Raw genomic sequence first — 27,184 nt, forward strand, 5'->3', positions numbered from 1 at the left:
ATATTTAAAATAATTATTAATGTCTTATTCGCATTGCTGATTTTGGCAATTTAATCAGGCTATTGCCGATATTTCTAGCGTACTATAACAAATTACGAAATGCACGGACGAGATATCACAGGTTTACATAGGTTTACACGATTTACGTCATCCAATTTACCATTTCAAACGAACAATAAAGTAAATTCAGTATTTTGAAATTTCTGTCGGAACCGGGGAGAAACAGAAATTAAAAAGTGCCGGCGTACAGGCTTATTAACTGTTAGATAAAAATGCAACGGTGGTACGCGTGACGTTGAAGCTTCTCCTCGTTTGCATCCCACTATATATTTCCTCAATTTGCATTTTAGTCGCATTATCCGAGTTTGTCGAGTGAATTTTCCATTTCGCTGGAAACTCATCATAGTCGCCCTTCGCACGACATTGTTATTTAGTAATGGAGAAAGATGACGCATGCCTGATAAGATAAAGAACCAAATAATAATTAGGAACGAACACGTTTAACAGCTTTATTAAAGGTTTTTAACTAATTTAATTTTCGATATTTCATCAACATAAAATTCAATTTACCCGAGAGATAATACGGCTTTATGATGAGAAAATTTCACCGTTCAGCCTGTATTCGTTTTACTATGACCGAGTACAGAAGAGAACAACGTAATTAGTATCGTATTTTGCATTATGTATAAAATAAGTCAAATTCGACGAGCGAGTCAAGTTTTTATTTCTTTAATTTCTTTTTATCTTAACGTAGCTGACGTATTTGCATAATTTTCCTGCGATAACAATACAGGCTATTATATGGTTATCTCGTTCAGCGTTATAAAGGAGAACTCGCGACCGTACTATAGACACTTTTATTCGCAGCCGTTGAATAAAAATCACACTTTAATCTCGAGTAATTACTTTGGAATCGTAAACGCGTGATAAGTAAAAAGCCGCGATACTCGATCTTTATCCATTTTTCTTGCCTACAGGTCCGATATATCGCGCGACAATTATTCTTTCAGCTCGCGCATCGTGTTCGTATCGATAACCGTGTCATCGAACACGGTCGACAAATTGTAAATCAAATATCTGCGGTCACTTGTTTCGTCGATTTTGTTGGAACGCGCAAGACCCAAGACCGCGAGCTGAAAAAGCGACGATTCGAATCGAAGAACCGCCGTGGAGCGAAAAAATGGGCAAAAGGTAACGTTGAAAATCGCTGGTTCGACGGTCGATTATCGAGATTGCTTTCGTCTACCGAGCATGCCGGGTCGGGTACGAAAGGTCGAGCTCGATCATCCAAACCGAACACATAAATCTGACGCGGTTGTGTTTAAACAGGGCCGACTGAATCTTTTATTTTCTTTCGGCGTTTCTCGTTTATACGATACTGTTCCGAGATACGTCCAATACTCCGAGCGTTGCATTATTCTTCGACCTATAAGAAGTTATGGGAGAGCGTACGCAGGTGTAGAAACCTTGTTATTAGCGTCGTGAAGCTTCGACCCTCGTTCTATCACGAAACTAGAAATCATAGCGGTCGAATCGTGTCTCCTGTTCGTGTTTCGATCGTCTCGATCGTCTATATATCCGTATCTTCTTTTTCACTATCGAATCGACGACGCCACGTTCGATTCTCACGGATTCTCTTTCGTTTTTTGCGACACCGTGGTTGCGATGATTTTTCCAACCGTGTCGCCCGTTCTCAATTTCTTCCTTCGTCTCTTGTCTTGCAATTCTTTAATCGAAATTTATCGAACGCGTCTCCTTCGAACGAATTCGATCGAAAATATGAACGAAACTAAGAGTTGCCTGTATCAACGTATTTGATCGTGATTCTTCTAATGTTTGCATTTTTTGGGTTAGATTCGCGCGAGCATACGTTCTTCGTAAAAGTCGCCTACACCGATAGACATCGAAACATCTTTGATTAAACTGTCGTAACTGTCGTAACTTGTTATAACTGTTGCATCATACTTTGCCTAACTGTAGATACAATATGTACAATATGTAAGTCTTTGTCTTTTTCTGCGTTCTCTTATTTCATTGAATCGAGGGAACAAATTTCCGTAAGGGCGAAACGTGCTCGGAGCATCGGCGGACTCAATCTCCTAAGGGATATACAGCGCGAATCTTGCCGCATTTCTCTCTTTGCCGTCACCATCATCGTCGCTTTTGAAATATCTGTGGCGTACAATTGCTTTCTGCAAATATTATTTGTATGTTCGACGTTGAAAACGTTGTAAACATTTTGTTGTAGAAGCGATGCTTCGTCGTAAAATCATTTTCTTTATCGATATAACGAACGAATGAAAAACTGGATGTTCCGTTGTATTTTTTAATTTTACCGATTCGTCGTATTTGTATGGTGTTAACATTTACCCAGATATTCGTTATACGAACGAATAATCGTCAGCGAAATCGTGAAATTGATACGTTTAATCGAATACAGCAGATTATCGCGCTTTCGTGATACGCGGTGCAACAAATAACACGTACCGTTTTCCTTCGTTTCTTGTATGCCTACGTATAACTAAGAGATGGTCTTCTATTTTTACATTTCCATACGTAATACCGAAAAATGCGATCAAACAGTTGGCAGCGTAAAATATTCAGCCAGTGCAACCGTGTATTTTAGAGATCAAAATATTACGGTAACGTAACAGATCGATTAATCTCTTTCCATACTAATTTCGACCTACGCTGCTGTCGTTCGAGCTTTCAAACTTTTTGCGATACAGCAACTCTTTTATTTGTTCTGATTTCGAAATGAGATCGCGTTTAATACGAAAAATACGAAGAAATTGTTTAGTAGAAAACATGTATTTTTGTAATTGCATTCATCCGGCTGTTGTCGACGGTATGCACCTCGACAAGGTTGTTTCAAGAGCATCGTTGTCATCATATCGCCGACGGTTCGTTCACTCGGTCGTTCGAAACCGAACTCGATCAAGTGCTCTAGAGACTCGTTGAATTTCCGAGCGCCTCTCCGAGTTCCTCTTTCCGAAAAAAGAAATCGACTGCCTGCCAGTTTCTCTTCTATGTCCTCCTTCCATCTCGTCCTTCCAATTCCGTGTCCTTCGAATCCTCTTTTTCTCTCCTGTTCGTTAACCATGAATGGCTGTCGGTATTTTCCGACACTTTTTCCAGTTAGCAACGAGTGTCGATGCGAGCAACTTGCTAAAACACCGAACAGTCGAGAACGGGACCGTAGGAACGATTTTACAACGTCTTACAACGATATCGCATCGTGAAGATAAAAAAGAAAAAACTGGAAGATGCAAGCGATTGGCGAAACGCAGCTTGCGCAGAAATTTAAAGCCGATAGAATCTACAGCTGCGAAGATAAGCGAAGTTATTCGTAGATCGGCAAGGTAAGACAAGATCGGAACTTTGAGAAATTCAAAAGACTCGAACGATACTCGTAATTAGACTGTGCATAGAAAGTAATATAATATAAATAATATGCAAAAATATTATAATATAAATATAGGTAAAATATTTATGGTACGATATTTTTAGTTATATTTTTAGTAAACGAAACGATTCTCTGCTTAGGTTCCAGTGTATTTGTAAAAATATGAATTTTCACAGGTCCGCTGCATTTCGGTCTGCTCGTAATAATTGGAACATCGCGATAATTGTGACGCAACGCTGACGAAATTCATTCTCTCGCATTTGATTCGTCACTTTGCGATCGATATAGAGATCTGCTTTAATTTGCAAATAACTGCGTTGCTAAATTACGTCAAAGGATTTGGAATTGAAATTCAGTTGCAACTTGGTGGAATAAAGCGGTGGACAATGAAAGATGACACGAACGTTTTCCTCGTCTGAATCGTTTCTCGCAGAACGCATGTAGCGAGGATACTGACACGAGCGGAAAGTGGATTGGTACACAGCGATAGATTCGAATGTAAAAACGAGCCATCCTCGTAGTTACATGGATATTAATCAAGCGATCGATTGTAGATTCGCGTCGAATTGCTTTCTAAAACGGATTTGCTGTTAATATCGTGAAACGCATCAGCGAATAGCGTGACGCGGCTCGTTGGTTCGATTCTATTCGACTGTATATTGACAGAGGATTTGAAATCAGGCCGCAGCGGATCAGCGCATTCGGTAACGACATTCCTACGACGACTACGTTGCACGCGAAAACTCGTTTCATTTTACACGATGGCAACGATATAGGTAAAAACGAAGGCAAGCGCTATTCGTGCGCGCACGAGGTACCAAGGACAGACAATGCTAGCGCCAAATAGAACACGCTCGTTTACGTGTAACCCATCTACACGATACGACGAAAGTACACGAAGAAAATAAAACAACCTTGAGAACAATGCACCGGAACTGTCACATTTTAAACGTAAACAAGAAAACCGCTACGTTCTTTCCCAAAACCAACTACGAGGTCCGGGCACAATATCCACTAGAAACAAACAATTAACAGATAAAGAAACTACGGTAGAAGAGTGAAAAACCGACTAAGTAGGGGAACAAAAGAGAACACGAGATGGAAAATATTCTGGGCGGTCTTTGCAGTCGACTCGCGTTATTGCTCGCGTCTTGAACACGGATACGAATGACAAACAATTTATGACGAACGAATCATAGGATAGAATAATTTGATCGAAACATTTCAGATTGAACGCCAGAACGGAAAAAGACGATACGAACGAGCAATCCAGTCGTCCACTTGTGCCCTATTTTTTCATCTACATCCTCGTTCTACGTTGTGTGAAATATTAATGGAAATATCGCACGAAACGTTATTCGGAACACCGTTTAAAACATTGTTCGAAACATATTTTAACAATATTCTACAAATCGGTATATAATTCTGTTTGCATAATAATGGATTTACGAAAGTATTCGAACAATCTTACAAACATTTTATTTATATATTATGTAAAATATTTTCGAATTCCATTAGCATCGTAACGAGACACGACCACCGTGATTACGTTTCGCAAAGATCATCAAAGTATTTGAAAGGTCAAATATTCGCTATATTAACAAGCCACGAACAAGCAGCGAGACCGTCTTCGACACAGATTATACATACTTAGCTATTAAAGCTATTCACGCTGTATACTAATTATTCGTTAACTTTATCTTTGCGATAAAACTCTTGTAACTTTTGTATGTATTCTGTATGTATGTATATATCCTGGAAGTGATTTGAAATTTTACAGGAAGTAATAAAAGATCCTGTGGTCAACGTTCCGGTACTTTCGTCAGCCACTGTATACCAAGCTGTAGATATTACTAACGGATTAGAACATAGTATTACGAAGCAAAGTGGGAATGGAGCGTAGTACGTAAGGATACTCGGTTGTTTCTTGCAAGCGTGTAACTTTAGGAACGGCGATAAACATTTTCACGAGGAAAAGTAATTGCTTCGTCCTGATATCCCGTCGCGTCGAGTGGCACGAGTCTCAGGAAGGTTCCGTTGATGCGACATTAGCGAATGGATTAATCCGCTTTACGTCAGCTTGGCATCGCGCCGATGTAACTATACGAAGAAGCTGGCGCTCGCTCCATGCATATATAACTTGCAGCGTAATTGTTATGCCTGGTAGACGTTTGCGAGACGTTGCTTATCAAAACACATACTTTCGCCGTTCGCAGTTCCATGGTAATGAGATATCAACACTTCGGACGCTTTGCCAGCCACTCGAGGCAATGCCTACAAGTTTTCGTTGTTGCGCGTACGCCACACTGACTTTAAAACCCATGAAACAACTTTTCCAACTTTGACTGATAATGTAAAGTAATAATCCGTTTTGTTACTGTTGGGTTCGTTTGAAAGTTCCGTCGCCAGGTTTTCTAGGGATATCCGCTAAACTTTTACTATCGTCTCCACGACATAAATGATAAAGAGGCAATCTAATGTCGTTGGAGAAATAATCTTTCGTTGAATCGATGCCCCGTGAAGTAACGATTAGTCACGTTTCGTAAATTCCACAAAAACAGAAAGATTCATAAAACACCTAGAACGAGTCAGAATGAAATATTGAGATCTTTCTTCCATTTCTTATGGTTGAAAAATTCGCGTTACTTCGGTGATCATTCCTATAATTTATTCTTCCGTTTAACTTGGTTGTTCTACTTAAAGCAATCTGCAGAAGTACTACTGCGCGTTGCAAATGATTGCCAAGTTTCTAGACGCCAAAACTATTACCGAATCTACCCTTTTTATTACCCTAATTTGCGTTTCTTTGCTGTATCGCCTATTACTTCTTTCGATTAATTTAAAGTAACGATTGTAGTCCACATCGTGCAGAATATTTTTCTTAAACCGATTAAAACGAAGGATTCGTTCCTTCAAACCGTTTACCATCTAATATTAATCTCCGTTCCTAAGGTAATGCGATAATAATTGTCAATTTCTCCATCGATATCAACACAGTGCCATGTTCGTTTATAGTAGACAATTACGTTGATGGACGAATATTCGTGCAATGTCGGCAAAGATTCTCGTCGAAAAATGTATACCTGCTTGCAAGCTTTATTTTCCTCTCTCATTTTCCTCTGGCAGACTAACAGTTGGCGATTCGATTTAACTTCCGCTGATCGCAATATCTTTTACGTTCAAGTTATTTATTAACTCGATCGCGCCACGCTGGATCGCGAATCGCTGACATTTAACACCGTTCTTCGTTCCTCCGTCTCGTTTTCCGTGTAAAAATTTTATTATTTCGCTCTACTCGAACGCCTTTAATTCTCAGATATTCCATTAACATCGAAATATTTTTCCATCTTGTCTCTTACCTTGTATGGGTCGTAAAATCGTTCGTGAAATGTAATCACGTCAAACTCGCAATCACGTCAAAAACGCAGTTGGATCCTTTATTTATTGACGTTTATGCAAATAAGCTTCGTACAAGGTAAATTTTTCCTCCAAGCCATAAATCTTGGTACTACGTAAATTAAAGTACGAAACCATTTCGCAGTACTTTATTTCACAACCTTAAAGCCGTACCGGTGAATTTACGCGCACAATACACATTAACGCTAAGTGCATATACCTAATTTTCACCACGTAAAACTCTCTGCAACTTTATTCCTTGTTTCAACTAAAATTTCGATGAAATTGAAATATTTATGCGTATTACACAGCCTTGGAATTTACAAACTTTATAATTCTTACTTTTCTCGTGTTTCACGCACGAAAGTTAACGAGTCCCTAAGTAACCCATTTCCGCTATTTTCAACTATTTCATATCGAAATTCTACTTCCTTTGACTCACAAAATGACATAAAAATCGGAAAATAGACGTACCAGTCGTATCTTTTGTGTACGGTATCCATATACCTTTTACGTTTATTTTTATTTACATCTATATCGCGCGCATCCTGTGCGCATTTTCGCATTTGTCTTTATATTATCCATAAATGCGTAAAAATCCACGATCTAATTAGAATTTTACTGGTTAACGAACCTTTCCCTCGCTTCCCGTCTCTGACTCCTCTTTCCGTAGACAACAACCTAACAGGAATTTTTACGATATTTTTCCGACCCAATATCCTGTTTCACATTCCTTCTGGAACGTCGTTAACGCTTGTACTCGACGAAACCGCCTCTACATTTTCCCCTGGAACCATTCTGTCATCGGAAGGTGAAACCGAGAAGAGAACGTGAAGCGACGTTTAAGCCGTTATTCTCGGAATAGACGACGCTCTCAATTAGAAGCACGTTCTCGTCACTCTTCGTGTCGGTGGCTTTCCAACGTACTCGTCGCTAACTAGTAATTCTTTTACTCTTTTTCGACTCGTCCGCGATCGCCTTGGGCGTTGCTCGTTGAAACGTCGTTTATTCGAGACGCGTAAAACACGGGCAGAGACTCGTTCGAGGGGTCACCGAGGATCAGCTGTTAGATGGTAGCGATAACACGCTCGAAGAAAGCGAGAAATTACGCGCAGGATGGAGCGAGACTTTCGAAGGTGGTTGCAAATAACCAGATTTCGGGACGACAGCGTACCTGTGCATCTACGGATTAACCGGAAAATGCTGGATCGCGATAGCGATAGGTGGTAGTTGTTTGCATGGTCTCTGTAACGAGAACGAGCGGAAAGGTTCGGAGAGATCCGTTTGTTAGAGAGTAACGACGAACATCTGGAACCTAAAACACATTTTCAATCGAATTTTCAGAAATATAATAATTTGAAAAACGTTATAGACATTGGCTGTTTAAACAGGTCTATTTAAAGTATTTGTAAAGCTTGGTTGCGTTCGTTGATTAAAATTCGTCTCAAGCGTACTGTATTTTTGATAATTTTAAAGACTAAGGTTAAGATAAACGAACGTTATATCGGTATGGCTTTTATTCCACGATTAGTAACGACAAATGATTTATTCGAAGAAAACTGAGCTGTGTGAGAATGATTTTTATAAGCCATCTAGAGAATTGTTCGGCGAAATGGGTAAAGTAGAAAAGCACGGTCATTAGTCAGACGTCGCGGAATAGCGTCCTCGGGGAGAAGATCTACTTAGAGAAAAGATCTAGAAAATCCGTGATCGCAGAATTCACCAACGATCTTATAATACTGAAAAAAGGGTGAAACTTTTTAAGTGATAATCACGACTCCAGTCGCTAGATTTATGGAGAAATATTAATCAATTCGGATTATGTGTAAAATCGATCGATTCGTTTAACCGAATACATATTAGAAGGTTTCGCGAAATTAAATCGCAAAGAACGAATCTACCATCTACCTACTCGAAAACGATTCTGACCGACTTTTCCACCCATTGATTAATACATCGTTTACATAATTTTTCCAACAGTAAAAACAAATTATCGAAGCAAGTACCATCTGACTTAATTACTAAAATACTAAAATAATACTAAATAATAAAATGTTTGAAATCTCGCATGGCGAACCGTTTTTAGAAAGTATTCGATCAATTTTGTAATAAATTTTCATTGTTCGGCTTTCGCTAATGCCCAATATATTACGTACGTACTTACGTTACGCCTTAGGACTCGATAGAGCGTGGAATAAAATATCAGCCGAAATTCCAGTTTAAAACAAATTTCCCTTCGACGAGGGCGCGAAATTAAACCGTAGGTACTCGCTTAATTGATTTTAACCGCGACTTGTAAATCTTCGTTTAACGACGAAACTCGGAGAAGACGGCTGTGAGGCGTGATCGCGGGAAAGGCAGAACGGAAACCATGGAAAAAGGGAAGCATTTGTTACATGTCGCTGAACAATGTCCCTTAAGAGCATCGTTTCTCGCCGATATCAGTGGGGGAAGAAGAAAATTGTCGCTACGACATCGTTAAGCCTCCACGGTTCATCCCTTCCGAATGAATAATGATTCGTCTAAGTCGTCCGCTGGCAATAGTCTTTTGTTACTTAATTAATTACTTCGTGGCCAACTGGGATGCATTGATTCCACGACTACAATCGTTTTTTCCTCGCCCATACATTTACCTGTAGCTCGATGAATTTGTGATTTATATAAATTTGCTCCTCTGTGTAACAAACACTCCTTCTTACTGTGAAAGTTTTGCATTTCCGTACTTTTCCGCATTTTCTTTAAGACCTACTTCGAATTATTATTTTCCCTCGGTTACTTACTAAAAGTTTCAAAATGTACGATTTATCGCAATTCTTTTCTTTCAGATATTTTGTATATAATCAGTTAGCATTCGTTTAAATTTCTTAAGCTAATGTAATTCGCATCGCATGAAAATTCATTCGTTTATAAAGTAAACATTTAACAAACTTCATCATGTACGACGTTCGTGAAATATTTGGTAAAAAATTAAACATTAATTTGATCCCACGATGTCGCGATACCAACTTGAAAAGACAAATGATATTAAATCAGATATTATGACGTATTCCAAAAACCGCTGGAATCGTCTGCTATTGAATTGTCCGTTCCATCGTTCTTATGTTTATGCGTAAAAATATATGTCGTATTATGTAACAGTTGAAAATTTGAAACTTGGACTGCGAATAACGATTACTTCTTTAAACGGCGGTAGCGAAAGAGTTAATATCGAAACGTCGGAAAGCAACAAATGTATTTACCTTTTTCAAATTACCTTGGGAGAAAGAGGGCAAATTCAGAATTCATAACAGCGAGAACGCTGTCTACCTACTTAGTTTAGTCTAAAATACTATTTCAATTAAAACGCTCATAACAGAGTAACATAGCGTCGCGTCGCATAAATTCCCTGACACTTTCGCTGCTCAACCTCGTTTTACCATACACTGTGAAAGGTATTCCGTAATGGATAAAGTAAACGCGATACACATCGTTCAACCATGGGAGAAATATCGTTCTCAAACGAAGTAGCAATTTCATTTCCATTCTCATCTCGTCGTATGGTAGTTACATTTTAATCCGAGGAGAAACCCAATTTTTCCTAATCCGGTAATATCTTTCGCCTTATTCCTTCGGCCTGATACTCCTCTCCTCCTTGACCATTTACATTTCTACGCTCAAGTACGAGTGTACTTAGGTATAAAGTGTCCATATAGGTATGGCAGATTCGCAGACGAGCGACGGGTACGGCTATATCGGGAACACTGGTCCATGTCGTAGATCCTACCTAGCAACCTATATACGTACCTGTTACGTCCAATATCCGCACAGGAACGACATTAAGGTAGGTGCAATGTCGGAAATTTGAGGCAAACCGGCCAGCCTCTCTCAAACCGCATCCATTCCGGCTCCCAACCTTCCTACTACCTGCAACGTCTCGTTCGAACTCGAATGATTTTCCAGCACCCTGTCGCGTAGAATTTAACGAACACATCGCGCGACAAGGAATTTCGCTATTTCATCGAATAATATCGCGATAACGTTCTTTTTATTTCACGATTGGTGAAACGATTGAAACCAAATTCCGAGGCAAGAAGATACTTAACGTAAATTCCCTGCCCTTTCACTTTTATGACATTTAACGAGCTTTTAATTAAGTCGCTCAAAACGCGCACCGATCAACCGCATATTCTACCAAAATGCAGAGACAAAATTATTACGATCTGTTGTATTTTACAATTATTTTACAATTTGTCTAGAAATTTACGATTCTTTGTGCGATCTTCTTGAAAATAAGCTTCCGACAAACTCGAATTTCGAGGCTTTCTTGTAAAATCCAGCCGATAATTTCTATATAAAATTTTAAATCATAATACCGAGAACGATTTAAAAGGAAATACTCTGATTTGTTGATAAATGTACGGCTTTATATACGTTTAAACGTATGAACGCGTAGTCCAATCTCGATCGACCTCAATTTATCTTCACGATAAACGTCTGGATCCTCGCGAATATTTCATCTTTCTTTTGAGTGAAAACACGGGACAGTTATTCTTTCTGATCCCTTTAGAGTTCTACTCCTTATTTCATAGTAAAAGTAAATATCAAACTACCGCGATGCCGGTTACGTGATTCGAAAAATTATACAGAGAAATTATTAACTGGATCGAGAACATAATGTTTACGCCATAAGATCAATCGTAAAGTCAAAGTTAACGATATCGACGATTAATAGACGTCTTACGCGGTTGCCGATAATTACGCGTTGCTGGTCTTGATATAATATTTGAAAAAAACGTATTCAGCGTCGCTGACAAAAGGAACATTGTCATTGAACGTTAACGTTAGCGCAACATTGCACAGAACCGGAAACGAACAAGTCGCGAAATATCTTCCGAGAAGATAAATTCCTATTTAACGAATGCTTTTTTCGATTTATAAATATCCCTCCACGGACAAGGAATTTCTGGTCACTGTATCTTCTTATTATAGTTGAAGAAGAGCGTTTCTGAGGTATCGTCGGAAAGTAGATCATTTACCCGCTCGTTGTCGCCTTTCTTCCTCGGCTCTCTCTACTCACCTTTGAAACCGTGCTCTGCCGTACCATAAAAGAGTAGTCTTCTCGCCCTTCTCCTCGCAAAGAGAATGATTTACTACTTCTACGGCGAAGACGAGAAAATAAAGCGCAGCTTTTAAACACGAACCTCTTAATCGTTTAGTCATTCTATTAATATTGATTCGGATACGTCGAATTGTATAGATTAAAGGAATTTTTTAAACGCAGTAATTCTCGTATAGTCGTATATGTCGGTATAGCAGTAACATTAATATAATATTCTAGCCGTTAATCACAATTAAATCACGAATTTTTATACGGTTATGACGAAATACTTTGCGAGCTTTCGATATAATTTAGACATAGAAAAGTACATAGTACATATTAATATTAATTAAAGAAAAATAAATCTGATAAATCGTAAAACTACGAGGTTTAAATTAAGAATCGAGGAAGATATATTTTGGCAGATAACGGGCTTCAAAGGGAAAGTAGATTTTTAGACAAAATATACCTGACTTTAAAGAATATTTACGATTATCGGCGCACCAGTTAGTTTAGGTCGTGAGATGCACACATGGTCAGAGTTATCCTCTAATGGCCACAGTTTGACTCGTACGAACATGCCACTCGCAACGCCGCAAGAAATATCTGTCTATTGACAACCTGTCAACACTACCAGAGCTCTTATGTCACGTCACATTCCGGAAGCTTAAATATTTTCTGCCGCCGCAGTTAAATCGATGACTCCGGGGCGAAGCTGTCAGCGCCCCCGAAAGGATTCGAAAAATCTCGATATATGACAAGTTACGCAAAACGGAACGAATCTTTCGTTTCGTTCGATTCGAACTACGAACATTTGTAGCAACGATAACTGGAAACATATCTCTGGACGTGGTGAATATTCTTTGACTGAAAGTAACGTTTTACATAAACGTTTCGAACGATTTGTTAAAACAGAAATTTGTTAAAACGCAATTGAAACTGAGAACGATATAGGCGATGACGATACCAATTTTTACTCGAAGCTCTCTTACAGCCTTTACCCTTAATTCTCTAAAAAATTCCTTCTTTCGACTCTACGTTTCTTTCTGCAAATCATCGAGTAGTGAAAGATCGTTGAAAGATCCAGGTGAAGCTTTAGGTGCTACGCCAAACAGGTATCCTTGATACACGCCATTAATTGTAGCGATCAATCGACGTTCTAATGTTTACCTTACGCTCTAGAGTCTAGAGCAGGCATTTTTCACATAGCACACCTATCGCTCTATTTTACAAAATTGTACAATTTAATCGTATGATCCATTTAACTGGCAAATACTTTCTAACAGGTGGAGAATCATCGATATGCATTTTGTGTCGTTGCCCCGTAACGAAAAACGAAAAAGGGTATAATATTTTATTAAACCAAACAACGAAACTAACGGTGATCGATTTATACGCGATATCTATATTATTTTGGAAAGTACCTGGCATCGCAATTCTCCACAGCCATTAGTGCACGTCCTCGGGCATATTCGATGAAAAGAGATGACACAGAAATACGAAATTTATGATGCGAACCCTGGATGGTGCGCACGCCGATCTCCCTTGTCGTTCGACCGCATAAAATATTTATATAGGCGCACCTATTGCGGCGTGATGAAATTTGAAATTTTACCAAGCTTTCTGTGGCTTCCCTCTATCGTGGGACTCGGATATTTGCTTCTCGCCAGACGTGGCAGATTGCGCTCGACGCTCCACGGCAAAAGAACCAGGGTCCCTACGTGGCAGAAATTTCGCGTTTTTCACGTTCTATGGATATTATTTGGAAGACATTTACATCGGTCGACAAACGTTGGTCGACCGATCGCGCTATCGAGATTTTTTTATTTCGAATAAAAAATTTAGAGTCACAGAGATACAGATTTAAAGCGCAAGTCTTCTTCATTTCTCATATACTGTTTCTTCGTGTATATACTTCTCGTATACCAGTTTCAACGTTGTTATGAATTTTTCAGTTATGCGTGGAGGAGAGCGTGTAGCGCCGACCGGCACATACAAACAGCAAGACAAGCAGAGAGACAGAACAAAATTAGTTCTGGCTTCTTTCAGCAGATATTAGCGCTTTATTCGAATAAACAAACAAGTATAACAATTCATTTCCGAGCAATATTATTTATTCCACTGTTCTCGCTGTTGTGATACGTTAAACGTATACAGTGATATTCAAAGTGTTAAAGTTTACAGTTATTTTCTATTACGTATACTATATCTGGTCTATTAATTTATTATTATTAATTTACTATCAGCCCTAGGTTTGCAAGTTTCTTTCAATTTTATTCAATTTTATTTTTCGATTTGTTGGCAACTGAAATTGAATTAAAAGATGTTCGTTTACTCTTTCTTTTACCGCGAAATAATGTCTGAAATTTCAAAGCAGACGAAGGTTTTCAAGTTTCGATCAATGTAAATTGAAATGGAGATGTTGGTGGCGAGTCGAGTTAACCAGCGAGAGGATCGGCCGTTATTTGTTGGATTGATTAGACATCGGATAACGGTAGCGGACGGAGAATCACATTATATACGTAGATATGTACATGGATTCTTTCGTTTCTTTCTTATCTACTCGTTATAGATTCTGTCATATATCCAAAGTATTCATATTGAACAACATAAAAATAACGAAACTTCTGCGTCGCTTTTATTCGTAGAAAAATCTTGCAACATCCTATAGCTTGGTCCATAGGTTGACCCCTGTCAAATATATCTACGTGTAGTCTTTCCATCGAATTGTTGGAAAGCTAACCATTAACCGTGGCTGGACACGAACGTGGATAGGCTTGAAAAGCGTTGAGTAATCTGAATGTAGAACCGACAAGAGGAAGGGGGGGGCGGTGCAATGAAAATGGGCCGTGATTGAACCTTTAACGTAAATCAAGCCTCGCCATTACATGCTGTCGAAGCTATAATCGTTGTATAACGTGTTATGCGGCGCACTTTAGCCGTTACAGGAGGAGTAGTATCGCGGTACCAGCGTAATCGGCAGCGATTTAAGCCAAGCGGCACTCGATCATTCGATGGTATGTCCAAGTGGAACCAAGCGACCGCCGGACAGGGCTAATCTGGTTCTCGTGAAATTAATTCCCGAACTCGGCAGACGGCACGACAGAGACTAAATTTTTCACTCCCATAGGCATTACCGGTCGATCAATCGACGAGTCGTCTCTTTGATGGTCGCCGCCGCCGAGCCACCAATAAAACAAAATATCACGAGCAGTTAGCTTTTATCGAAATTGTCGTAAGCATCGTTCTAGAACGACGATGCTTGCTATTCCGAAGCGAAAACGATACGTACGTTTCAACTTTTTTCCAATGTCGCTGCGAGCACGCTGCTCGTCGTACGTAACAAACTTCAACCTATCGTTCGTCGAAAAATTTACTGGAAATAGAGCGATAGCTTTGAAATTCGATAGTCGCAAAAATATTTCTGCTTACCCAGAGTGCTTTGGTCGATTAATATCAATTACGGTTTTCACGCGTGATGTAATATATTTTTGTTTCGGAGTATCTATTTATAGTTTGGAATATTTATTTGGAATATTGTTCGAATCAGAAATGAATATGTATCTGTAAATAGTTAAAATATACGGTGTAGTATGTAATTCGACAGAAAAGTGCTTATTGTCGAATACGACGAGAAATCTGTAACGGTATAGTGAAAATGATTATCGCAAAATTGTTTAACAGATTTCGAGAAAAATTACAATTAGCGATAAAGTCCTAAAAAATATATTATTAATATTTATTAGATATCGAGAAAAAGTTATGGAAAGGGGGAAGAAGCATTTTAAACCGAGGAACGAAAAAATGAAAATAAAGTTATATAATTATAACTTATAACACAATATACAAAGAAAGAAGCTTGACAGAGATTCGAAGAGTTACAGCGATGAAATTTTGTATAAAGATACGAGGCAATCACGAACTTTGGCGAGTTAACATCTTGCATACTTTTGAGAGTGCTCGAATTGATAATCTCTGCACAAAAATGCTTTGAAGTTTCAAGATGCTTGGTGACACTTGATATATTGGCTTTTTTGCTCGTAACAGTTGGGAAGTGGAGACAAGCTGCTCGAAGAAATCAGTTTAAGGGTCGATTAACCTACAAAGTTGCGCTACCGAAGTCAAATCGTTATTTGTTTCATCGATGCATATCGTTTCATATATACGATTACTTATATACGTTTCTCGATTTATATCAATTAACGAATACACGAGCTTCTTTTATTCTTTGTTCCTGTTTCCACGTTTACGTGCTATAAACACTGGAATCTTTTAAAATTGACAAAACTATGGAATCCAAACGGAAAAAGAAATGGCGGTTTAAAGATACGAAGCAAACATTTGAAAGTCGCTTTGATAACTGAAATACTAAAAAGTGGTGAAACTTTTCCGCAAATGAAAAGTTGTATCAACACGATGCTGATTCTTAGCGGATCGTATGAATTTAAATTCAATTTTTACAAAAGATATACGATAACACATTTTGTTGTTATCTTATAAATTCCACTCTACGTCTCATACGTTTCCATCGTACGTGTCATAAATTTATTCTTTCGAGTCGAACGTAGATGAAATATTTCTCAAATCTCAATCAGTGTCATCTCATCTCTCGAAAGGATAGTCGTGTTTTCTGAGTAACAATATGTCACGCTAAAATAAGATTTCTGCAGCTAGAATTTATCCGTATATTGGTCTAAAATTAAATTCTTGATGGGCTAGAAACGTAAAGGAGAATTGATTTCGGTAAGAAAGCGGAGAAAGAAAGCTCGCAACATGGTTAGAAAGAAGAGGACAAAAGTAATTATTTATGCATCGGCGCAGACCGCACTATGGGATCCATCGGGGAATGGAATTAAATAACACACGAAAACATAGGAGACGCGATACTAATTACGTTAAAAGCATACAAGCGACAGCGATGGAGAACATAGTCCGGCATTAGTAACGACGAAGAAGCTCGAACATGCGACTAACGAGAACAAAGACCGGCGAACAACGATCTATTTTCCTTTATTCGAAAGGGCACGGTCGTTGGACGCGATAGAGGCACGAGCAAACGCAAAAAATTAAGGAACAAAAGCGGCGAATTACGAGAAAAAGCACGGCACCAGGTTGAAAACTGCGCGTTGAAAGCGGCACGACGACGACCGAACGACGTTCACCGCCGTTCGCGGGTATAGGGAATGCTCGGGAACAGAGGGGAAGGGTAATAGTAGCGAAAATGAGGAGGAAGAACAAACGCGAGAAGAAAAGAGGAACGCGTAGGACAAACGGGAGAATGGGAAAGAGCGAGGTTCGTTCGCTATTATAAACAGAGAAATGAACGAAGAGAAAGCAGCGATGGGAGGAGGTAATGCAAATGACACGCAGGAAAAAAAGAACAGCGACTAAAATCCGAAGGGGACGAAGAAGAGAGACAGTATTGGTCGAAGGATCAGGTGAGAAGGCATTGGTATGGGGGTCAGGGAAAAATATGCTCGCGCAATGGCTTGCTTCTGTACGGGCCAACTGGGGTAAGGCGTGGGTGGTACAGGGGTGAGGATCGAGGCACGTTTAGCGGGTAAAAGAAAGGCGAGGCGGACAAGAGCGAGGAAACGAAAGGGCGGAAAAAGAAGGGCAAGAAAGAGAAGACAGACAGAAACGGAGGTGGACGAACGGGGTTGAAAGAGACGATAGAAAAGGAGAACCGGACCTCCGAAGGGTGAACCGAACAGAGACAGCGAAGCTCCGAGGGAAAGAGCTTGCGTGAGAGAGGGAGAGCATAGAAGTGGTCGACGGATGGAGAGAGAGAGAGAGAGAGTGAGAGGAGGGAGAGGGCGCGCGCGCGATACAGAGAGAAAGAGAGAGAGAGAGAGAGAGAGAGAGACGTGGGTTGGTTCGTGGAGCTCAGTTACGCCGCGCCCCTTGCGAAGTGCGCTGCGCCTCACGAGCGAGATTACGGTGTCTTCGCAGCCCGAAAATACTTTTTACCACCACGTTTTCGGCGCGTTAACCGAACGTTCGGCTCCTGTGCACGTTCCTTTGTTTTCGTTTTCGCATTCGGTTCCTCGTCGAGCTGCGTGACATCGTTCGGTCGACACGTTTCGATGTTGCGATCGAGCACGAGTTTCGCGCGAGGTTTATCGGCTGCGAACGAAACGAACGTGAGTGAGAGACTAAGTGACAGGGATAATGATGCGGTGAAACTGTAACGTTCGCGCGAAAAGTGTGGTGAAACGAAAGTGTGGCGAATCGAAATTGACACGAAGAGCTTGCGAGACTAACGCGTTCGAAAAGTTCGAACGTGGGAAGCGTTCTTTACTCGTTGATTTTTAGGGCTCGACTCTCGGAACTAGATTCGAATAAAAAGAAGACGATAAGGTTAGAGGAACGGGGTGATCCGATGGTTGAAAGAGAGGTTGAACAAGCGTCGATGAACGAGCCTGACCGTATCGAGACGTAAATAAAGTCGAACGACTCGGGTAACTCGGTTCATCGGTTACGATAAAAGGAACGCCTTCGACGGTTCACACGATGGATAATGGACTTTGCTGAAGGTTTTGCATTCGGTTTCTCTTAGCAGTTCCCGGTTGGTCACGTACGCGCAAAGATCGTGCATCGAGAATACCGTGGCATCCGCGACGAGAAGAAACCGCTCTGCGATGGATCAAGTGGAACGAAGCATTAGGTCCGCTGTTTTCGTACCTTGAGACCATCCATCAAAGGTAAACAGCACGCACGTTTTCCGTTCACTAACCGGAATACTTTGCCATTTTATCGAAACCTCTGTTTGCATAGAGTTTCGATCTCTTTCAAAGAGGAAGAATTCTTGTTGAATTTTATTTATTCCTTTTTAAGCGAGACATCGAAATATATATCTAGCGGACTCTGATTAATTTAATTAAACTAGCAGACTTTAATTTATCGAGACGAAATGTAACAAATATTTCGACAGATGGTTAAACAGTAATTGGAAAAGTAATCAAAGTTGTGGGTAATGTTTTCTACTAGATATATACACGGTTGGTCGCAAAAGTATCTTACCGCGTTAGACGCTTAATATATTTGACGCGAAATTATTCTACCGTCAACGAACAAAAATGTCCTATCGCAAATATTCGTTATTTTACTTTACAATGAATTTACATGATCTACCTGGTGATTTGAAAATAAAAGAGCGAGTACATAGTAGAAAATTATATTATATATTACGAACAGACTAGGAGATACTTAGATTGCCAAATATTTTCGACACCAACTGTAAATATAGTACCTTGAGCTACAATTGTCTAAAAACGAAGATTTCTCTACTTGATAAGAAACTTCCGAGAATACATCGATACCGTGTAACACAAGTTCATAGAGATAATCACAAAATAATTACAAGAAGGTTTGTGTTACGTAATTGGACCAAGTTCCATCCATTCGAACTCGGAAATACGTATTCGTGGAGCCGAGCAAGCTGGAGTTGTCAACTTTTCATAGACAGAACTCGTTAAAGAAATCGTTTAAATAACATCTGCGAGATAAGTACCTTTGGAAAAGAGGCGTGTCGCTTTCGTCTTTTCTCAATAACGCGACGCTTTCGAGCGTTTCGTTAAACGTAACTTTAAAATTCAAATTAAGACGTAGCCCGCCCGATGGCGAAGGCTCCAGCTTATTTACATTTCCAATTATTGCAAAGACCGCGCCGTTTCTCGATCCATGCTCCCATGAAACTGTTATTTGTTCCAATTGGATCGAAGGGAATAGAACCTGAACCCGAGAAATCCTAAGACGGTTTTAATAGTTGGACAACCTTATCGAATGTAGGATCGCGTCTGATAAAGAAAGGCTACGTTGGCTAACGTTGTTGCGAACTCGCCTCGAACACGCGCAATGTTCGAATATTCAGGGCCTTGCCGTATGTATATATAGGGCCGATTCCTGTTTGTTTTTTCACGCTGTCGAGTTCTCGTCGCGTCGTATGTCCGTCTTCGTTGTTTTTCTGGGAAAACAAGAAAGACCTAGGGGCCCAAGAACGATGAAAGGAAATCGGATAAAGCGAATAAAAGCAACTTTACGAGACAAAAGAAAAACTTGCGTCTATTTTCTAACTTATTGTCAAATATGTATATAGGGTGGAGTTTGTCAAAATTCAGTATAAAAAATAAAAGAAACGATTAATATAACTGCTTGAGCTTTATTGTTTTTTCATATCAATAAAGATCGCATTTCAAAATTATGGAAATCGGAGAGGCAGTAGCTTTTCTACGACCTCACCAAAGTCTGTAATTACGAAAGTAAGTACGCGGGCAATCTTTTCGTTATCTTAACAAAAAGATACGACAGATCGGTGAAAATAACAAGTTTTAGGAATACCAAAACGAAAAAAAACGTCATGAACGACTTAAATGACCATACTCGTGGGTCTGGTTTTAAATTAATTACTAGAGCGTGAATGTTTAAAATTACACAAAATCTAGGTACAGAATATGCAAAGAATATTAGATAGAGTATCCGAAGTATAGTACTATTATATTTATTGGTTGAGAGAAGCCTTTGATTGGATTTTATTTCTTTAATCGTGCTTATAAAAATGTGAATTCGAATATCGGCAATCTACCGATGTACCGATAATAATCTCGGAATTTGCAAGTCTAGGCTCTGGACGATCAAATATCGATGTATAATAACTTGGTAACAATAGTTATTTCGACTTGCGAATCGTAACCGAATACTAACCCACCCACTAGTCCAAATCAATCGCTTTGTAATCCCAAGTTCGTGCCAAGTACTTGAACGATTCGAAGACCCGAAATTCGGTGTCGATACCTTGCGAATGTGACGAGTCTGTTCTATTCTCTCTTCGTCTCTTTCCGAGCTCTGTTCTCTGTGACATCGGAAACACGATGCTCGAGTAGCGGATATGAGAGGAAACAGGAAGGGAACCCGAGGGAAACTTTAGCCATCCAAGCGGAAACGCGAAGAGAGCGCAGAAGGTGGTTGGATAGTTCTCCTCGAGGGACGACGAACTCGCGTCGATTTCGACGGGCGAACCACCGAAAAAAAGTTATTAAAAGTCGAACTTAACTCGAGTTTCTCGGTGAACTTGGCGAGATGATCGGCGTGCTGACGCGACACGGCAACCGATGCCACGAACGTGCGCGCCTAATTGAAATTCCTATCAATTCTATCTAGTCTAGTAGCGTCGTGTATGTACACATATACAGAGTATCGTAAAATCATAAAAAACGATGAAAAAGTTCAGGTACAAGAATGTCGTTTGAAGCCTATTTTTCGAGTCGTTGGTCCTTGTTTTTAGAAAAGCGAGCCAATCAGAAACTTCGAAGACTCTCGATCAGGAGGGTGGCTCCTGAAGGGAGTGGGCGAGATCAGGAAGACAGTTTTAGTCTTTCGAGTCGAATCAGAAGCAAAAAAACAACAGCAAGTTCGCTCAGTTCGGTAAATTTCACCGCATAGTAAGATTCGGTCAGTCTCGTTCAGGAGACACGATCAGCGTAACTTTGCCAATACGTGGAAATTAGATGGTCAGCTTCGAGCATAGACGACGCGTATCGTACGATATTCAAGGCGAAAAGAAATTGCGCAACAAACTGTCGAGCGGAGCAGCCTTCTGATCCCATGCAGCAATAGAGGAAAAGCTGCGTCAGCTGGAGTTATCGTAGCGTTTAGTCAAGTTAAATTGTTCGTAACTTGAAAATTAAGCCTCAAAACGACGCTTTTCTACATCAAGTTTCTTCGTCGTTTTGGTGTTTGAAATCCACCATATAAATGTGCCGCACGTATTTCGTATTGACATTCTGTATTACGAACGTGTCTGTGGCTATTGATTCGTCTGGGTCAAACGACGATGAAGAAATTTGAACCCGTTTGCCGACTTTTCATACGCGATTATCGATTTTCGAGAGTTTAACGATGCTCGTGTTGCCACCACGAGCATAACGAACAGAAAAATAACGGAAAGTGACTGGAACGTAATGGAGCCAGAAATTCTTATTGGACGCACACAGACACATCGATCGTTGGGAAAAATGAGATGGTTCTGTTCGGTGAATTGTTATTTCAGGATGGACGTCTCGTCGTGTAAAAGTTTTTGCCGGCATTGACGAAGACAGGATTGCTTCATTCAGAAGCTGTTGGATCTTGAGAGACGTTGAATAGAGTTGTTAAGCTTGTCTGTATTGTTTGCCGATTCCAATCTAGGATGGATAGGACAGTTTTGTTAGTCAAATTGGGTACAACTTACATGGAAGAATCGTTAAATGTGTGAATAGATTAAATTGTTCGATATATTTATTCTATATAAAGTATCGAGAATATCCAATTTATAGAAAATTAAAAAATTAATAAAAACCGTGGATTTTTCATGCAAATTCATATTCCTGAAAGTACAGTTTACTCTGTTTCTCTCGTCCCGTCCGAGGACAAAGTCAAGCCGAATAGTATACTCGATTAGTAACGAGCCACTGGCCCGGTCCCGAGTGTGTTCGTGCTTATTTCCAAGCAAAACGTATACTTAAAGAAGTAGATCCTCGGTAGAAAGTTGTTTTACCTACCAGTGTAAGTACAGTAAGCGCTATGCTTCGTGCGATTTCGCGCTTTCAAATTTAAATATATATGTAATACATGAAAATCTGCTGTCTCTTACGTTTTATTAAGCAGAAGAGTAAAAGCTGCTAGAGTTTGATAGATTCCGCTATATATTAATTTGATAGACCCCAATTACGAGCAAAGTATCCTTAAGTCACAAATAATATTCCGTAATTGGTAGCAACTGAACGAATTATCAGAGAATTAACGAAAAATCTGCAAACGTTAAATTACACCATCGAGAAACAGTTGTCGGCTGAGGTATGTAAAGGGTAGTGGATAAATTCTAAAATACCATAGCTATTTTGGTAGGAAGGCGAGGCGGTATAACGGAAGAAAAAGGCGGAGACGGGTCGGTAGAGATGATGGAGGCAGAGAAGTGTAGAAAGGGGTCGCAGTCGGCGTAAACGAGCTAGATTATAAACGTATTAAGGGTCGGTTGTTTTTGCTTTCTTTGATTCCACTGCAGCCGGCGCGTTTTTCGTCGACGGCTGGCAGGAGAGGAAACACCTTCGTTGCGAAAATCCGGCCAGCTTTCCGGCCTTTGTCAAAGGATCGGATGATTAATCACTCTCGTAGTGTTTCCCTCGCTGCGGGCACACGCGCATACGTCACCGCCGACGGGAATTCGTCAACGTCGAAAATTCCGATAAAAGCACGCCCGGTGATCAACCTGCTCGGACTTTGTCGTTCAACAGCGTTGCTACTCGAGCATCTTGCTTCCTCCTTGGAGATGCTTTTAACCACTGTGTGCTATGATTCACCGCGAACAAACGATGGTAGCCAATATAACTGTCATTTACATGTACGAAGATCACAGGAGAACAAGATTTTCCGGTTTTAATATCACATTATGAAAATGAAAATAATTTGTTAGACTCAAGGTGTATGTCTCTGACGAATGATCGATAAGTTGACGCCAATAATAATAATAATTAATCAATAGGTTAAAGCCAGAAATAGAATTATTAAGAGAAGCCATATTTTGAAAACCAAAAAGACACATTTTTGAATAATTTAGGATTAATCGATGACGTACTAAATTTAAAAAGCGTTCAGAATCTATTTAAACGAGCCATCTCCGTGTACATAAGCGAGTAACCTTCGGTCTCGAGAAACGCGTATAAACGTCATCAACAATTTTGAAATAAATCTTTACATCTCTGTCATTTTATATACTATTTACGTCTCACTATTTTAGTAACATCGATTCGACTGTTGGTCGAATAAACCGCCCTTCTATTCTATGTCAATGGATCGTTAGGTTCATTGTACGCGCGTATAAAGTTACAAGATCGTAATTATCGTGTATTAACGCGGCGAAACGACTAAGGCTGCATCGATGAAAAGGAATAGTTGGACAAACGAGTTAGCCGGAAATTCCGAATTGATTATTGCTAATCACGGTTGGTCCGCTAATTTATTCCACACCCAGCCAAATAGTACCGTTTGTAATTAATTAATGAGGTTATTTATTACATTCTATGAATATGATGGGATAGTCGGGGTGTTGTGACCTAAATTACGACGAAGAGATTGATATCATTAACGTACATATAGCGTTGTAACTCGAATGACATTTACTGGCACGGGATAATTATTACGTTTCGTTTTATCCTCTAAATATACCAAGGTGTATTTCACTTTGCACATTCTGGACATTTTTATATAGTATGCGTTCCACGGTTTGGTATTTAAATTATTGAAATTATTCGAAGTAGAATCGAATCTCTTAAAACACTCGGTAATTATTATCTTGGCTTCCTTGTGATTTAGACGTTCTTTACATCGATCGATGACAGTATTATTTCACGTTAGTATACGCGATCTTCGTCACATCGATCATTCGATAAAGAAGATTTTGTACCGCGCGTATCGCTCTATTATTCTCCGCATCGTTGCATCGTACGAAATGTCGCCGATATCGGTAGATCATCTCGTGTAATTACTCCGTGTTTATCATCGACCTTTACGCGAAATGGAATTTCCACGAGACACCGACAGGAACAACACGGCAAAATCGACCATTTCATTGTGAAACCAATTTTCTTACTACAAGCAGCCCTCTCCCTGTCGTCTCGTTTCTTTTCAATTTTCTCGGCCGCGTTTTTTTATCAACCTACGTCGCGTTCATCCGTCTTTCTCGTTTCAGACCTTGGTCCCACTGGATTTTTGCTCCTGTTTTACTGCTTCTTATTTTCCCCATTTCCGGACACGATAGGGCAAGTGGTTGCGCACTAGGAGAAAATTGTCTGCTACTTATGACAGGTTTCCGGTATACGTCTCGTTTTTGCATCACAATCCTACCGACCATAGAACATCGTGAACACGTCGGCGAATCGTTTAAAACGGTTTCGAAGAAATTTAATATTCCTTGTCAGCCTATTTTGAACTCGGCGCATGCTTCGATACAAAGCCCAGCGATTCCGAAGCGAATTCTATGTGAATCAGTAATTTTCGATGTGATAAAATACGGAGCAGCGTGGTCATTTACCTTCGAGTCAGTAATTAATCGTATTATTTTTGGTACGTGCGTAGATATTTAATTATTTGTAAAGTAAAACCGTGCTTTTAGAAATTTCCAAATTGCAAATAACAATGACAATTTTCTTCTTTTTTTAATACGTAATGTGCTTTTCTGACAGACTTGGAAACTATCTTCGATTTATTTCTTTTTCATAGCCTTTTTAATTTCGCGAGTTTATCCACTGTAATGGATCGAATACAATTTTTTAACAGTCACTTTGCGGAAACTATCGTGAAACAGTCATATGCTGCGTTTTATTGCATTTTATACGTTTTATCCGACTTGCGATTCAGTTTGTCTTTGCAATCGAGTATTAGAAATCGATTTTGAACTCGGATTCGACGAATTGCGTTTTTATGCGAGCGGTCGGCGAGATTATAAATGGAAACGGGATTCGTTTATTCAATTTTAAGAACCGAATAGCATATTAAGAAAGTGATAGAATTGTCGGGTGTTTTTGGAACGTAGTTGGAGATTTGTCGAGGAGGTTGAAGCTTCTTTTTGACACCGGTATCACGTACGCGGTACTTGGATGTACGTAGATTTCGCTGGTTGGGCTAGAACGTGTTGCATGGCTCACGTAAATCTGGTTTGAAGACGCAGCAAATGTTTTATATCGTGCGGTAGCTCTTCGGATATATACCGAGGGATTCTGATTGCAAAAATATCATGTATGCTGCTGAATCTTGTCTTTTCTCGAACGTTATTGAGTTTGCAGAAATTTGCTGTATAGGGGATGAATCGCGGATATTTTTGATTCCAAGTCATCCTGAACAACGAGAAGAAATGCTAGTACGGAATTTAAAATTTTTAAATCGGCTTACCAATTGCACGAGTCCTCGTATTACTTTACGAAGTTAGCAGACAGGTTACTACGTTAAAGGAATAATCAACTTGCAAAGTATCGGACACCTTTTTGATATACGTTCAGAAAATGATTCGTCAAATATCTACACGTCTCTGTCCTGCATATTTTATTCGATATTTTTATTTTTAATTCGCCACTCGTCATTAGCAAGTCCCGCTATTCCGATTTATACGTTCCTTTGTATCCATTAACCTCTATCTTTACGTATCGTAGAGTATCGTATGTCCAATAAAACAGGGCAGAAAGTTGTAACTTTAGAGCTATCGCCCGATCGAACGATACTTTGGCAAACTACGCTGGCAGGTTACGATTCATCGAGGATTAAATCGGTTGTCCAGTGGACCGAGTATCCGAAAGTCTTTGCTATCGCGACGAAAAGAAAGAAATTTCGTGGCATTTGCCAAACGAATCGTATCGCTAATTGTTTTTCACGACCAATTCGTCTCTACTTTCTTTCCATTGTACTCGTTCGTGTTTAATTTACTATCATCCACTTTCATCTAGAGCAGCTCTACGTGCTATTAATTAGAAGGAAACTTTACAGTAATGAATTTTTCCTAGTAAGATAAATTTTTAGTAAGATTAATGGCAACCGTATATCGTTAGATTATTCTGATTAATTGGTTTCGTCTAAGTTTTAAAATCGCCTAGAAATTACTTTCAATGCTACTTTCCTAACAAAAAGGAAATTGTTCGGTTATAAATAATTTAACTTTTACAGAATAATATCAAACAGGCCAATAGTTCGCGTGCATAGAACATACTATTTGTCTCGATCGAAGAAAAAGCTGAAAAATGACGGACAATTGATCGAACGTTCGCAAGAAGAGATTGATTGGTAAAGATTAGTCAAGTTTTTGCTTACGGTTCTCGTTCTTACGTACGGGATGTACGGAAATGAACGAGAGTGATAGAACGAAGTTTTCAAACTTGTCGTTTCATATTTCATTGGCTGAAAAAAATATTTTTTTTCATTCGTCGGACATTTCTAAAAACGCGTTTTTCTTTTATTCGTAGATCTAATTGCATCTAACAAAAAAGGAAAACCTCTGTTTTAAGAGATAATATTACAGCAACATTGCCTGTATCTTCTTTCGTTTACATCTTTTCTTTTTTTCTTTTTTGTTTTTTGAAAAAGTTTTTTGAAAAAGAGCCCCGCGGCTCCGATAAACTAATTACTAAAATTCTTCGGCTCACCAGAAAATATATCGTACGTATGTATTTGATTCAAGATACTTACACTTACTTCGCAATCTGAAGGAAACGAAGTCAGAGGCCTTGATTAGATGATCGAGTACCGCGTGTTCCAACAATTCCAGCAACGTACGATCACAGTTC

At 39.5% G+C, this 27,184-nt stretch overlaps 1 protein-coding gene and 1 long non-coding RNA gene across 5 annotated transcripts in view; one reads left to right on the forward strand and one right to left on the reverse strand.

Moving 5' to 3' along the window:
* LOC139994522 (uncharacterized) overlaps nt 1-27,184 on the reverse strand; it is a 342,661-nt gene that overhangs the window by 77,496 nt on the left and 237,981 nt on the right. The window lies entirely within an intron of this gene.
* The window catches only part of LOC139994516 (zwei Ig domain protein zig-8), a 235,678-nt gene continuing 226,281 nt past the window's right edge, over nt 17,788-27,184 (forward strand). For all 4 annotated transcript variants that reach the window (XM_072017255.1, XM_072017260.1, XM_072017261.1 and 1 more), the window contains exon 1: nt 17,788-18,583. The gene's annotated coding sequence lies outside the window, so the exon portion shown is untranslated. The remainder of the gene's footprint in view (nt 18,584-27,184) is intronic.

Source organism: Bombus fervidus, chromosome 14 (genome assembly GCF_041682495.2).
Source record: "Bombus fervidus isolate BK054 chromosome 14, iyBomFerv1, whole genome shotgun sequence".
NCBI classification, from domain to species: domain Eukaryota; kingdom Metazoa; phylum Arthropoda; class Insecta; order Hymenoptera; family Apidae; genus Bombus; species Bombus fervidus.